An 11476-nucleotide genomic window follows, 5' to 3' on the forward strand; every position below is an offset into this window, starting at 1 on the left:
AGTGGAGCTGGACATGAAACTATGCGAACAATGTGGTAGGGTAATTAGCCAGAGCTCAAGGAACCCCTTCCCTAGGACCCTGGTTAAGAACACCTACGCTATCTGATCACAGTAGTAATCCAAAGATTTAAGATAATTAATGCAAAGAGCAGCATCATATAAACTGGCAAGACACACATGCTCTGATTCAGTTATAGTCCTCAGACAGGAATAGGGGTTGTTGTGATGTCTCTCTTTCAATCGTGATGAGAAAGTCCCTCGTTTCCTACAATACAAGCAGTAGGAATGCACTTTAGTACAGTCTGATCTCACCAGGCATCCACATCATACCTCACTCCATACCAGGGAGAAGGTTGTTGGTCTCTGAGACAAATTCTTGTGATGAGCAGTATTTTTAGTTCTCAGCCAATTGTGGTCAGCTATGGTGGGGTTCCATTTGGCCAGCAGCCCAGTCTTTTTTTTTTGACCCTCTGCTAGCTTTAAGACTGTTCTTTCCTTTCCTCTCAGCAGGCTGAAGACACACTACTCCTTTCTTTGTTGCATTAGCCAATCGCCATCTTCCAAGCTTGATCCAGACCCAGCCAAGATGGCTTCTGCCTGCACTAGAGAATCTATATAGACAAGCATTGCAAAGTGGTGTCAGTTGGCTGCTGTGCTTCTGCATTAATGAATATTCAGGTTATCCCTGTACATATTGCAGAATGATAATACAGCAGCAACAAAGGAAGAAGTTGTCAGCTACAGTCCAAGTTACACCAGAATTCAGTCTTTTTAGCATAGCAATCCAGGAAATTGGCATTGCTTGTTTGCCCTCTCTTAGGTTTTAAAGTGGTTGTAAACCCTTACAAACCACTTTGACCTACAGGTAAGCCTAGATTAAGGCTTACCTGTAGGTCCAAGAAATATCTCCTAAACCTACACGGTTTAGGAGATATTTGCCAAAAGACAGGCACCAGTGTCTACGGAACAGGCGCACTGAGCGCGCCGCTGTTAACGGCAATATGCCGCGAGTGGCGGCTCCCATGCGCATGCGCGGGAGTGACGTCATCTTGGCTCTGTCGAATTACAGCGCCGGAGCAGCGAGACCCACCAAGAAGATGGATGCTCCATACACAAGGGGACAGAGGTGACTTTGTTGGCTCCTGTGTCAGGTAAGTGACACATAATGGACTACTATGCGATGCATAGCAGTCCATTATGCTTTATCTTTGCAGGGAATCAAAGAGGAAGTAAACTCATCAGGGTTTACTTCCTCTTTAAATCTCTGCTGTAATGCAATTTTCAGTGGCACCCAAAAGATCACCACATGGCATACATGCATGCTAAGACTGGCCCACTGTAGGATCCTCCATTGAGCCCATGTTCCCTACAAATACAGCACCACTGCTATATGTTGTAATTGACAGCTCATTAAGCTCTATTTTAAAAAGTCTGGCCTGCCCACCTAAATTTCAGCTTAGATAATTAAGAGCAAGGTTTGGGACTTTATATGAATCGTGCAGCCAGGGAGCAAGCACGGCAAAATGATGTCTGGTGAATATACCGTGATTGTGACCATTTATAATGCATAATGACATAATACATACAATATAATAAGATAAAAATAAGGAAACTTTAATTCCATAACATAATAATAGCATGTTGACATAGCAGCATAATGGTATCACAATAGTAACATCATAAATTTGCCAGACTCATTGATACGTGTCTCCACAGTAAGGTGTATAATGTATTCAAATTGGTAGAATCAAAAAGACCATATACTAGATAATATACAGTATGATGGTAACATGATGGAGGTATATCTCAATGTCCTCAACTCAATGTCCTCACATAAAGTCACAATCTTTTGTTTTTTCTCTCTTTATTGTTACATTTCAGCTTACTTACCTCCATTTCATTTCAGAAAGGCCCCCCTAACACCACTGGCATTCATGTACGAGCCCTCCTCATAGTACCAATGTAGGTACAGAAATCAGGCCCACCTGCCTACACTATCCTCCTCCAAGTGGAACCATCAGTGGCAGGATGTATGAGTATAAAACCCCTGCATTTCTAAAGGTGCAGGAAATAGGGCTGAACTGAGGTCTGAAGGTGCAGGAATTGGGGTTGGACTGCAATGTTTGGAATGATATTGTTCACTATCTTGACAGTTTTCCAATGCTTTTAACCTTTTCCACATTATTTTAGAAAAGCAGTCCTTATTTAATGGACTTTTCTCATCCTGCAGAGCCACTATTCTACCTTCTGGTAAGTAGATGAGGTCTTATCAGCATGCGCACATCCAGGTTTGTATCTTACAGCTACAAGATTTTTTAATAGGCACTGATTGTATTTTGTATTTTGCCATCTGTATTGTCTATTTGTCTGTTTTCTACCCGGAGCACCCTCTAGTGCATGCTAGAAGTAATGTTAGCGTAGTTTTTAGTCTAGGAACATTTTAGCTTGGCTGAGGGCCAGGCTTGGACTGCGAATCTGGGCCAGGGTTCAGTGACTCAGGGGCTGGATGACTCACCTGGCAGCTCTTTTTGACACTTCCCTCTGGTCTGGAAGATTGTAGAAACTACCACACCTGGAAGGTGGGAGTAAGGAAGGGCTGCCATGCATATTTATGAGGCCTCAGCCAATCCCTGGCTTTGGGCTGGCAGGGGGTAGAGCTTACCTCATAAATAGACATGAGCCATGCCAGCAAAGGGAGTCATTTGGAAAATAGAGATAGAGTTCTGAGAAGGCTGTCAGTGGCCCTTGAGGGTGCCCCCTAGTCTGGGGAGGGGGAGTTAACCTCGGGCTTGGGACTCGGGTGCTGGAAGATTTCCCCTAAAACACACAGAGGAAACCTTTCCTGGAGGCACGGGAGCAAGTAAAGAGGACAGCAGGAGCAGGTCAGCAGATCTCCTGAGAGTTAATCAGGTAGGTTGGTGAGTGTCAGTCTGGAGAACTGCGGGGAGAAGTTAGCCTGGAGGGCTAGTGAAAGGGCCAGCTGCAGCCAGGGGGTCCTCAGTGCATGAAGAGGTTGTGCTGGGATTAATAGCCACAGGAGGAATGTAGGCAGGACACTGAACCTTTGCTACACAACTGAGGGGCTTCGGGTTCATGCCTGTAATGGGCTTTTGCTTCATCTGACTGAGTGACTGTTGGATAATTTGCAGAGCTCCAGCTGGGTTCTGTAAGCAAGTGTGGGATGAAGGAAGAGGAGGAGTTATATACAGACACTGTATATAGAGACTGTATATAGGATGAGTTGTCCCTGAAGTTATTCTGAAGTAATTTGACATCCCTTAATCTCCCATCCCTACACAAGTTATTATCTCTCAATTAAAAAACAAAAAACAAAGTCACTGACTGTTCTCTGACTCTGGAGTTGAGGAAAAGATGATCCACACTCCGGTGATTGCTCTTAAAATTTTTTAGTATTTAATAACAAGCCACCAAACGCAAATAAGAAAGGTTTACGCGTTTCAGCCTATAAGGCTGTCCGTCTTAGCTCCTACCTCAGTGAAAATAACCTTCTTGATCCCTTACAGTCTGGATTTCGCCCACAGCACTCCACAGAAACTGCCTTACTAAAACACACCAACCATTTACTAACTGCTAAAACCAACGGCCACTACTCCATACTCCTACTGCTTGACCTCTCTGCAGCCTTTGATATTGTTGACCAGCCACTCCTCAATAAACTACATTCTCTTGGCCTCCAAGATTCTGCTCTAACCTGGTTCTCTGCCTACCTATCACATGCTTCTTCAGTGTTACCTACAACTCTGTCTCCTCCTCTCCATTGCCCCTTTCTGTGGGGTTCCCCCAAGGCTCTGTTCTTGGACCCCTTCTCTTCTCTATCTACATGTCCTCTCTTGGTCACTTAAAAACCGCCCATGGCTTCCAATACCACTTATACGCCGATGACACCCAAATCTATCTGTCTACTGCTCCCCTCACTCCTTCAGTCTCCTCTCGCATTACTGACTTACTACCTGACATATCAGCATGGATGTCGCACCACTTCCTTAAACTAAATCTCTCTAAAACTGAGCTATTAATATTCCCCCCTCCCGTGCCCCCCCTCCATGACTTTTCCATCAACAATGCAACCATCAGGCCCTCCCCTCACGCCAGGGTACTAGGTGTAGTCCTAGACTTTGACTTCTCCTTTCAGCCTCAAATCCAATCATTGTCAAAAGTTTGTAGACCTCACCTCTGTAACATCTGTAAAATTCACCCCTTTTAAATAAATGAAACCACCAAGCTCCTCATTTACTCCCTGGTTATCTCTCGTCTTGACTACTGCAACTCGCTTCTTACTGGCCTGCCTCTCCTTAGGCTTTCCACTCTTCAGTCTATCATGAATGCTGCTGCCAGGCTTATTCAACTTACTCACCGTTCAGTGTCTGCCAACCCTCTCCTCCAATCCCTACACTGGCTCCCAATCACCCAGCGAATTAAATTCAAAATAATAACCACAACATACAAAGCCATTCACAACTCTGCCCCGAGCTACATCACCAACCTTGTCTCCAAATATCACCCAAACCATCCTCTCCTACTCTCAAGCTCTCTCGTCTCCTCCTCCCATACTCATCTCCAGGATTTCTCCAGAGCCTCTCCCTTCCTCTGGAACCTCCCATCCTCTGCTAACTCAACCTGGCTATCCCCTACTCTTGCTACCTTTAGGCAATCCCTGAAAACTCATCTCTTCAGGGTAGCCTATCACGCCTCCAGCTGCCACCTGCCCCACCCTTTTAGATTGTAAGCTCTTCTGAGCAGGGCCCTCTTAATCCTCTTGTATTTTATTGTATTATAACTGTATTGTCTCTCTTTTATATTGTAAACTGTTGGTGCTATATAAATCCTGAATAATAATAATAACACCAGCGTCGCAGTAAGACTAACTGCAGCTGACAATTTAAAAAAAGGGGGCAGGGAAACAACAACAATAATAAAAAAAGACGAAGTGTCCAAAAAAATAAAATAATTAAATGTGGTGCTTGGTGCACAATAAATAGTGTAAAATTGGGGACTGCTGCTGACGCAAATTGAAAAACGAAGAAAACAAAAACGAAAAAAAATTATTTATAAAAAAGAGAAAACACCAGTGTTGCAGTAAGACAAACTGCAGCTGACAATTTAAAAAAAGGTGGCAGGGGAACAACAACAATAATAAAAAAGCATCACCAAAAAAAAAAATGTGGTGCTTAGAGCACTATAAACTGTAAATTTTTAATAAAAAAGAGGGGGAACACCAGTTTAGCAGTAAGACAAACTGCAGCTGACAATTTAAAAAAGGGGACGGGGGAAAACAAAAATGTGTATACAAAACTGTATACAGCTCCAAATGCATTGCTGTTAAACACGCCCTACACTGACACTACACTAACACTACATTAGCACTACACTGACACACTACACTCACACTAAGCCCCTGTACACACGGTCGGAGATTCTGCCAACCAAATCCGTCGGATTTTGTCCGTCGGATTTAGTCCGACGGATTGTGTCCAAAACTGTTGCATACACACGGTCGGACTAAGTTGTCGAAAAATCCGATCTTTCAGAACGTGATGACGTCATTTCGTTACGATGGGACTACATTCAGGCTAGTAGCCAATAGCTTTGATGTAGGAATTTGATCTGAGCATGCGTGGCACTTGGTCCGATCAAAATTCGCTACACATGATCGGAGTATGTCCGATCGAACCAGTTGGTTGGGAAATATTTCCAACATGTTGGAAAATTGGGTCCGACGGATATTCTGACGGAATCAGTCCGATGCATACCACACACAGTCGGATTATCCGACGACACAGTTCGATAGGACACATTCCGACGGATTCTCCGACCGTGTGTACAAGGGCTAACACTAACTGGTTTGCTGAGCCTCATCAGCTTCACACTGCAAAAGGTTAAGGACTTTTTATAGTGTTGGGTGGGATTATGAGCACTGAGCCATGAATGGGCAAAGTTATCATCAATTTCTCAAAATAAGGCTCTCACAGTGGTCTGTGCCCCGATTGGGCAAAGCCTGGCACCTGACCACTGGTCAGGTGCATAGTTTCAGGGCTGTTACAATGCACTGTGCACTGCCGAGTGTCCTGCAAATTTGGGTGTTCTATGAACACCTGAATGGGCGCTGTTCAGGGGCGAACTGATGCTTGGCCCGGACAGTTCGCCCATCTCTACTTGTCAGGATAGACAAAAATGGATGGGGAAAACTACCATCAAATTCTTGAGGAAAATCTGCTGCTTTCTGCTAGAAAGTGGGAAGAAGGTTTACCTTCCAATATGACAACGATCCAAAGCACACAGCAAAAACAACCACACAGTGGTTGAAGGAGAAAAAGGTGAATGTCCTTGCATGGCCTAGCCAGAGCCCAGACTTAAAGGGGTTGTAAAAGTAAATGAAAAAAACATGTCTATACTTACCTACTATGTGCAGTGGAATTGCACAGAGCGGGCGGAAACCTCCTCTTTTCAGGTCCACTGCCAGTGCTCCTGGCTCCTCCTCTCTGGCCAATGCCCCCATGGGAAGCCGCTTCCCATGGGGGCACTCATGCCTGCTCATACCCGAGTCCCTCTGCTGTGTCCATTGACACAGACACAACCCCCCCCCCCCATTCCTTGTCACTGTCTTTGATTGACAGCACTGGGAGACAATGGCTCCCAGGGCCCCATCAAAGCCAGCAAGACCCAGAAGTGGGGGGAGAAAAGATCTGCAAACATGTACGGCGCTGGATCGAATGAGGTCTCAAGTAAGTAAAGGGGGGCTAAGGGGGCAATTTTTTTACCTTAATGCAATGAATGCATTAAAGTGGTTGTAAACTCAAAAAAAAATGCAAAAGAAAAAATCCTGTAAGACAAAGGCATAATGAGCTAGTATTCATTGCATACTAGCTCATTATGAAATACTTGCCTTAGATTGAAGCTGTTGCAGCGGCCCCGCACGCCGCTGTGACCAGCGACATGTCTCCCGGAGTTATTTTTCTTGCTCCGGCGCTGTGATTGGCCAGAGCCGCGATGAGAGTAAATTTAACTGTACTTGAGCTAGGGTTGCCACCTGTATGGGTTTCTCCCGGACAGTCCGGTTTTTGAATCATGTGTTTGGGTTTCTATTTGCCTCAGACCCGCACACGTTATTCAGATCGGACTGCACCAGGAATGACATGATTACTCGGCCATCAGATGTTTGTCTCCCCTCCCTGCTGCCCCTGAAGTCTTTCTCACTCACACAGCAGAACAAAGCTGCCTCCTCCCCCTCCTTCTCCTTGTCCGCTCTGTATATACACACACAGGAGGAGGAGGGAGAGCAGGGACACACACTGATCTCAGGTCTATACAAAGTTTTCTATGCACTGTTGATGGACAGGGAAGGGGGAGAGAGTGGCTGGGAAAGAAGAAACTTTAAAAAAAGATGTGGAGTGATTGGGGGACTTAGAGGATATGTGCTGGAAGGGGCTTTGGTATGAGAGAGGACATATGCCAGAAGAGTGGGATGAATTTGAAATCTGAGAACTCTTTCTAGCACTAGCCCTCTCCCTCCCAAAGTGCCTCCCAGCACATATACAACTAGGGTTGCCACCTTTTCTTCAAGTCAAACCTGAACACTTTAGTGGAGCACGCCAATTTAGTATAAACTATAGATATATTTTGCTATTAAATAACATTTATAATCATATGAAGTTAATAACAAGAGTCCCCCTTTACATTAGAGTCCACAAAGTTTCCCTTTTACATCTGAACTCGCAGAGTTCACATTCACTGTAAGGGGGGACTCTGCAGACACTGATGTAAGGGAGATCTCTGGGGCCTCTGATTTAAGGGGGGACACTGAGCACCCTGATGCACGGTAAGGACTCTGATGTAAGGGGGGGGCACTGTGGCTCCTGGTGTAAATGGAACTGTGATGTAAGGGATGTTCTAAGAACCCTGATTTGCCTTAGTGTACTTACTCAGAGGCAGGAGAGAGAAGGAGGGAGACTTCAGTCACAGAAAGGGATGGATGGTGAGCTCACTCACCCTTTGGCAGTCAGCACCTCTCATCCAGATGTATCTGAGGCTGCTGACTTCCAATTTCTGCCCCCCTATTTCCTTTTCTGAGGCCAAGCACCAGGGATTGGAGTGTGGGCAGACACAGAGGGGTAGGGGTGGGGGAAGAGGTGCAGATTGAGCCCTCTCTCCTCTCCTGTCTGTGTGTGTTTTTTTTTTTGGGGGGGGGGGATTGTTAGTGCCGTCTTTGGGCAGCGTGAAAGAGAGTGTTACAGACACTCTCAGCTTAGACAACTGCAGCCAGCAACCCTGCTGGGAGGCCATAGTACAGTTTAAATAATGTGTCCGGGTCTCAGACAGTCTGAAACCCGCATGCATGATTCCAAACCCGAACTGTCCGGGTGAATCCTGGACAGGTGGCAACCCTATATGCAACCCCCCCTTCTACCACCAGCCCCCTCCCCTCCCAAAGTGCCCCCCAGAACATACTCGACCCCCCTTCTAATACTAGCATCCTCCCCTCCCAAAGTGCCCCCCAGTACATTTCCGAACCCCCCTTCTAGCAGTAGCCCCCTCCCCTCCCAAAGTGCCCCCCAACACATATCTGACTCCCGTCCCTGCTAGCACTAGCCCTCTATCTTCCCAAAAAGCCCCCAACACATATCTGACCCCACCTTGCTAGCTACAGCTCTGTCCCCTCTCATAGAGTCCCCCCCAGCACATATCTGACCCCCCCTGCAAGCATTAGCCCTCTCCCCTCCCAAGGCACCTCCCAGACCATATCTGATCCCCCTCACCAGAGCAATAGCCCTCTCCCCTCCCATAGCACCTCCTAGCACATATCTGACCCCTCTCCCCAGCACTAGCTCTCTCCCCTTCCAAAGCACCCCCCAGCACATATACAACCACTCACCCCCCCCTGCTAGCACAATTACTCTGCTCTTCCAAAGCACCCCCTAGCACATAACTTCTCCCCCTCTCCCCCAAAACAGAGAGATAACAGCTGCCACAGTGGGGATGATCATTGCACTAGGGAGAATGTTGTGCTGGAAGGGGGGATTTGGGGGAAAGAATCAGTACTAGAAGGGAGATTTATGCTTGGAGGAGGGGGGATGTTGGGGTGGGGTATTTGTGCTGGGATGAGGAGCTGTGCTGGGAGGGGGTTTGTGGGGGAAGGAGATTTGTGCTGGGAAGGGGGAAACTTTTTTAGGGAGAGCTTTTTTTTTGGGGGGGGGGGGTGGTACTGGAATGGAAGTTTTTGCTGGGAGGGAGAATTTGGTGGTGGAAGAGGATTTATTCCAAGAGGGGTATTGGAGGAAGGTGAGTTTTTACTGGTTGGGGAGGAGGATTTGTATTAGGAGGGACAATTGAGGGGGGCAGAGATAAGTGCTGGGATGGGGAAGAAGGGGGGCTAGAACTGGGGATTTTGGGGATGGTGGAGGAGGACTTGTGCTGAGGAAGGTGGTAGAGGATTTGTTTTTTTGGGGGGGGGGTTGCTCTGGGAGGGGGAGAAATTATATTTGCTGGTGGGTTGGAGGGTGAGCATAAAGATTAGTGCTATTTTTTATTTTTTTTGCAGGAGAGGGAGTTAGATTTTTTGTTGAAAGGGTAAAGTGGGAGAAATTATTGCTGGGGGGGGGGGGGGGGGGGGTAGAATTATTCTTACCCATGCACTGTGCGTTACACATCCCTGACTGCTGTACTTTTTGTTTTGTACTTTTGACTCCTACTATTCATAACACACTCCTGTCCCCTGCATTTTGCACAGTAAATATTCCTGACCCCTGTATTTCGCACATAACACCCACAATTCAGTCACACCCACTGTTCCCCATGCCGCGCTACATTACTGTTCTCCTTGAGGCAACCAAAAGTGTGCCAGGTTTTGTCTTTTACAATCTTATAGCGTATACTCCAAAAAAATGCAGTGCGCCGCTAAAGTTGCCAGTTTTGGCATGAAGAAAAGGTGGCAACCTTAACTTGAGCAGTTCTGCAAAGAAGAGTGGGAAAATATTGCAAGTCTAGCTGTAATTAATCACTTAAGGACCAGAAGGCTTTATTCCCTTAATGACCAGGCCATTTTTTGCAATACGGCACTGCGCCACTTTAACTGCCAATTGTGTGGTCGTGCGATGCTGTACTCAAACAAAATGTATCGTATTTATCGGCGTATAACACACACTTTTTTCCCCTTAAAATCAAGACGAAATCGGGGGTGTGTGTTATACGCCGATCCCCCACTGATTGTGAGCCTTGGGCAGCTTTCACTCGCCTTCGGCCCTTCTCGTCAGCTTTCGGCAGCCTTAGGCCCTTCTCGACGGCTTTCGGCAGCCTTCGGACATTCTCGGCGACTTTCGCCAGTCTTTGGCCATTCTCGGTGGCTTTCGCCCACCTTTGGCCGGAAGCTGCCGAGAACGGCCGAAGGCGGCCGAAAGCTGCCGAGAACTACCGAGCGCCACTGAGATACACAGGACATCCGGCTCTGTATCTCGGCGGCGCCATTTTTAAAAGGCAAAGCTGAGAATTAAAACGAACAAGGCTGCAAATGACACTGATAAGGCTGCATTGATGGGCATTTAAATGTAAGTTTTTTACCTCCTAAACTTGGGGGTGCATGTTATACGTCCATAAATACGGTATGTTCTTTTTTTCCTACAAACAGAGCTTTCTTTTGGAGGTATTTGATCACCCCTGCGGTTTTTATTTTTTGCTCTATAAACAAAAAAAGCGACAATTTACAAAAAAAAAAAAAAAAAGCTATATTTTCTAAATTTTTCTATAATAAATGTCCCCAAAAAATATATAAAAAATGAATTTCTTCCTCCATTTATTCCAATATGTATTCTTCTACATATTTTTAGTAAAAAAAAAATCGCAATCAGCTTATATTGATTGGTTTGCACATAAGTTATAGCATCTACAAAATAGGGGTAGACTTATGACTTTTTTTTTTTTTTTTTTACTAGTATTGGCGGTGATCAGCAATTTTTAGCAGGACTGCGACATTGCAGCAGACACATTGGACACTTTTTTGGGACCAGTGACATTTATACAGCAATCAGTGCTAAAAAAAAAAGCACTGATTACTGTATAAATGACACTGGCAGGGAAGGGGTTAACACTAGTGGTGATCAAGGGGTTAAATGTGTTCCCTGGGAGGTGTTTCTAACTGTGGGGAGAGTGAACTGACTGGAGAAGGAGAGAGATCGCTGTTGCTGATCACTAGGAACAATCTCTCTCTACTTCCCTGACAGAATGGGGATCTGTTTGTTTACATTGACAGATCCCCGTTCTGGCTCTCTATGGATCGATTATGTACAGCTACGACAATTCGCATAATAGAGCCAACCTGACGCAGTATAATGATGGCGGCTGGTCGGCAAGTGGTTAAAGAAAAATGTAGTCCATCAAAATAATGAGTTTATATGTATAAAGTATTATTATTATGATTGCGATAAATTAAAAAAGGAAGGTTTTAACCAGTTTGGGTGCATGTTAT

The sequence above is a fragment of the Lithobates pipiens genome, unplaced genomic scaffold (assembly GCF_037356315.1).
Source record: "Lithobates pipiens isolate NorthernLeopardFrog02 unplaced genomic scaffold, aLitPip1_a1.2 Scaffold_8, whole genome shotgun sequence".
NCBI classification, from domain to species: domain Eukaryota; kingdom Metazoa; phylum Chordata; class Amphibia; order Anura; family Ranidae; genus Lithobates; species Lithobates pipiens.